Source organism: Nanorana parkeri, unplaced genomic scaffold (assembly GCF_000935625.1).
Source record: "Nanorana parkeri isolate BGI_ZX_2015 unplaced genomic scaffold, ASM93562v1 scaffold110, whole genome shotgun sequence".
Taxonomy (NCBI): domain Eukaryota; kingdom Metazoa; phylum Chordata; class Amphibia; order Anura; family Dicroglossidae; genus Nanorana; species Nanorana parkeri.
In genome coordinates, this window is record NW_017306378.1 from 759,376 (window position 1) to 764,846 (window position 5,471).

Here is a 5,471-nt window from a genome sequence, read left to right on the forward strand (position 1 = left end):
GGCTGCCGGCCGAATGTGGCAGACGCGGCAGATGGAAAGGGGCGGGGACACCTCTCCCATGTGCAACATCGGCTAAACGAGCGGACTGGAATGTAAGCCGGCCGACTCCCTGCATTCAGGGGCGGGAGGGGGTGTGGGGTTGTATTGAAGTCAATGGCACCGCAGCCATTTCCCCTGCCCACAGTGAGATCGTCCGCACCCGGAACGCAGGCACATTAGTGCCTGCACTGCGGTCCAGTGCGATCTGCAAAAATTGTGCTTGCAGCATTTTTCCGGATCACACTGGACTGAAACGCAGGCACTAATGTGCCTGGGTTTGGGGTGGAGTCGATCACACCGTGGGCGAGGAGCCTGCCTGCGGTGCTTGGCTGCGGTGCCATTGACTTCAATGCACCGCCACGCCCCCTCCTGCCCCTGAATGAAGGTGTTTTTTCGTTGATAGATCTCATTGAGCTCATCATTTGAAAAGTAGATCTCCAGACGAAAAATTGTGGGCACCCCTGCAGTAGACAGTATACACAGAAGACTGTGAATGTGTCAATATATTTTTGGAATGTAGGAGTAAAATGAGGACCTGGAGAGAACCCACATTTGGTTTATGAAGAACATAGAGTGTATACAGGTATTTTCACTGGTGTAAAAACCGGATCCAGTTGTCAAAAGGTAATATTGCTAATCAACAAACAAGCTTTAGGTTAAAGTAAATGTGTTCTTCAGCTATTTAATTTGATTATGACAAGATAGCAGAATGCATTATGAACAGTGTGCACAGAATACATAATAAACAGTGATATGCACAGTGTATCTGAACTGAAGTGATAAGCTTTAAGCATAATTTTATTATGTCCATCCAGAGGTTGTTTATTCATGCAGAAATGTAAAAGTTAATCTAGATAAAACTGGCTCCGTGGAAGTTGTGTGCACCACATTGGATACAGCAACAATTACTTACACGTCCTGAAACCCAGGGTGTGTGTCTAAGACAAGTCATTAGGTCTTCTGATGTGGCTGCTTTAATTCTCTTCAAAGAAACTTCTGCCGCAGAGGAGAGTGGAATACATTTACAGGGCAGCACAGTTTTCCACCTGGCACCAGAGGAAGAACCAGATTCAGAAACCGGTGAGGCTGGAGTTCTTCTTCAACAAAACAAATTGAATGGTTCTTGATTTAGCTGTTATGATAGATGATAGAGAAATGCCCCAAAACATTTAACCTGGCCATTGCTTTATTTTTTATGTAGATGTTACCCTATGATGACATTCAGTTTGCTAAAGCACACAGAGGGGAATTATTCAAAACAGGTGCAGACAGAATCTGGAACAGTTGTGCATGGCAACCACTTAGCTTCTATCTTTCATTTTGAAAGCTTAAAGTGATATAAAAGTAAAAAAGTTTTAAGCTATTTTAAATACTTACTAAACTACTTACAATGGATACAGCTTATTGATGTTTACAAGCTTTAGCTTCCTGCAGAATCATCTGGTCCCCTGAGCAATGGCCCTAGTACTCTGTTTTATGGTGGCTCCATTCCTTTGCAGGGTCCTATGGCGCCACCCTTGTGTGTGCTAGTAAGCTGCATGTGTCGCCGCAAAAACATAGGCACAGCTGGGCAATCCACTCTCCTCCCCCTGCTCCTCCTTCCTCCCTTCTCCAAGCTAGTAGATGAACAGCTGACTGCTCTGTCTCTTTTGATCTTGTACTGGACAGGAATTTCAGGAAAGCCAAGCCAAGAGAGTCGGAGCTGTTCAGAAACATGATGACTGTAGGTATTTGGGCAAAAAAAGTAAAGGAATACTTTGCTGCAAAAATGTATGGTTAGTTGATCTGGATTCATTATTGAAAAAAGTTTGAGAGTTTAATAATACTTGAATTAAGATTTTTTTATTTGGGACTTATTCATAAAAGTACCATCTAGTGGCACTAGCGTTGCTAGATGGCGCTGAGAAGTATAGGAATTACTTTACTCATCAGCGATATCTACTGTGTGTCAAATTATAATGAATGTGCTGCGCTTCATCTAAAACAATAAATAAATAAACAAATCTCTATAATAAATAAGTGCTAAATATTACATGAAATCAAAGCGTTCACAATTGCTCTTCTTGTAAGTAATATCCCTCTGGAAAGTTCAGTCATATATTCCGTGTTCAGATGTGCACAAATGTAGAATCACACGTATAAAATGCTCAAGATTTGTCCCAAGTGCACCACATTCTTTATCATTCAGCTGTGAAAGTTTTTTATACAATGTCTATACATCAACTCCAATTATCACCCAGGTGCTCCCCTCTCAGTGGGCCTCTCACCTTATAAGTAGACCGAAGCAGGTCTAAAATCGCTTTATTGGATCTCCAATCGATCTTATTCAAAGGCCATCTTTCCACAATCGTTGCACAGAAAATGACGTCAGCGTGTCATCACGACCATATCCAATAAAATATAAAAACAGCCCATAGCGTAAATCTGCAAAATTAAAAAACTCCTTTATTTAAAAAACTACTCACATGAGGAAAGTAGACATAAACTTCAAGTAAAATGTGTGCTCGACAACTCTCTCTCCGTGTCACCGTGTTCTCTGGGTGCAAAGACGGATCAAACAGGAGCTGTGCTGCCGTATCATGCAATCTCCAGTCCACGTCTGCAAGATTCCGCCCTACGCGTTACGTCACAATTGACTTCATCTGGGGCTACTAGATGATATCTACTATGTGAACGACATCCGACCGGCTGTATGCTGGGCGGGACTTTCATAAGTGAACCCCTCTGCATATGCTTGTTTGAAACCTTTCCTTTTGGCATCTCAGTGTCTCTGACCTCCTTCAGCATCTTCGCAGCCACTTTCTGTCTAAATACATACTCTCCGGTGGCAGATACATGCCGTTGCTCAGGGTGGGCTTACTGATGGTGACAACAGTGGACGATGCCTGCATAATTGGTGTTGGCACTGCCACTTGAGGCCCCCCCTGGAAGCGCACATGACAGGGTTACAATGCAAAAGAGCTATTTTGCTCTGTTCCGAGCATTGTCTCTCCATAACAAAATGTCCTTCTTGAACACAGACCTTCATGACAGAATTACTAAGTATTATTTCAATAAAAACTGCAGTTTTAAAAGGATTGAAACTCACTTTTGAAATAATATTGACATGTTAAAGATTGCAGGTGATTTTAGTGATTGGGTTTAGATCTACTTCAAACTCCTATATCCAGTCGGAAAAGTTCAATAGAGGACACAAAAACATGCATTAAAAAGGCAACTGCCTCATGGGTTTTGCTACAGGCCTTGTTCTAAGAGATTCTGAGAGCTACAAACGGTATTTGCCAAAAGACAAACAACAAGTGCCATGCAAAGTCAAGCTTTCTGCCCCAGGTATGTGCTCACCAATGGGACCCCTGTGTTTACTTAGATGTCTAGCTTATATTATGCACCATAATTAACTGAACTAAGTAGCAGGATGTATACACTCTTGAACACTAATCATTATGTGCATAGTAAACATTGTACCCAAAAGAACACGCTGTGCGAAAGGGACATTTGCTTTTCAGTGTAACTATGTTGATGTCTCTGACAGCATAACCTGGAGCTGCCTTTAAGGCCTGGTTACAAATAAATATGTTTAAGTTTTAATACCAGGGAAATTGAATTGTTCACATTAAATTAGATGTTTCCTCATATTTGTGCCTGTAGTACGTTTTATGCTGCATATGGACTTCATTGGTATTTTGTGAGGCTTAAAATAGAGTCTTATGGGATGGGACTTGAAATTCCTGGAAAATAGAACACTTATCCTTGCAGTCAGGCTCACCTAATTCTCTCCTGGCAGCTCCCTCCAAGCGGTTAGACTGGTCCCCGCAGCCTCTTCTCCCCTGGGCTCCAGTGGTCTAAGGGCGGCTGATCTAATTACATCTTATTCAGGACCATTGGCGTGAGGCAGGGGTGGACTGGGCCGGGCCTCTCCGATGACGGTAAAAACGGCCCCCGCCGGCGCCGCCGCAGCAGTAATAGGGCAACTTCACTGCCCCCACCACCACCACCACCAGGAGAGGAAAAGAAGAGGACACAGTACCTGAAGAAGGAAGGAAAAGTGTCACTGTAAGCAGGGCCGTAGATAATTTTTTTTCCTGGGGGGGGGTTCAGCTTCCTCAAATTATAAGACTTTATCTAGCAGACACACAAATGTTTGAAAAAAATATACCGGCAATATCATTCCTAAACCAATCCTTTACCCCGAGCAATACCGATTTTGCTGTTTGACACCATATGGATAAAAACCATGTGGTACCACTTATAATTGGTACCAATTCACACAAACAGCTTAGTATATACTTATTGGGATTTTGTTTTTACCAAAAACATTTAGCAGAATACATTTTGGCCTAAAGCCCCCTCTCACAACACCACTGCCAGGACCCTCTGGGGGGGGGGTTTGAACCCCCCTATCCCCTCCCTTATCTACGCCCCTGACTGTAAGTACCTGTTCTTTCTGCGTGACCCCTGCACTGCGTACATGCTGACCTCTACCTTACTCTGCCAGCCTCTGCACTGCGTACATACTGGCCTCCGATCTCTACATTACACCGCCGGCCTCTGCACTGCGTACATACTGACCTCCGACCTCTACATTACACCGCCGGCCTCTGCACTGCGTACATACTGACCTCTACATTACACCGCCGGCCTCTGCACTGCGTGCATGCTGACCTCTACATTACACCGCCCACCTCTGCACTGCTTACATGATGACCTCCGACCTCTACATTACACCACCGCCCTCTGCACTGCGTACATACTGACCTCTACATTACACCGCCGGCCTCTGCACTGCTTACATGCTGACCTCCGACCTCTACATTACACCGCCGGCCTCTGCACTGCGTGCATGCTGACCTCACACATTACACCGCTGGCCTCTGCACTGCACACATGCTGAGCTCCGACCTCTACATTACACCGCTGGCTTCTGCACTGTGCGTCCTACTGCTCACCTCTGCACTGTGCTTTATTGCTGACCTCTGCACTGTGCGTCACACCGCTGACTTCTGCACTCTGCATTACACTGACACTATGAGTTAGTGGCAGAACTACCAGTGTTGCAGCGCTCGTGCAGCACACTGACGAAGCATTCCTCCACTACCAGTGTTCTATAATTTTCCTCAACCCATACATTTCTCTGCCGCGTCACTTCCAGGTGCGCATGTGCATGAAGAAAGGGGGTCATGAACACAGCTGATTCAGATGACGCGGCCCCACCATAAGTGACGTGTTCAAAAAATGTATAGGGTCGAGAAAAATTGTAGAACACTGACTTTGACACTGTCCGGCCCCTCCCACTTACCTCTCACAGCCCTGACGCATGGACAGCCAGCGGCGGTCTACAGTAGGTGAGAGTGCTTAAGTAGTGGACATGGAGCGGAGTAAGGCCAGAACCATGTAGGGAGCCCAGCAGGAGGAGAGCACCATCACCCAGCCAG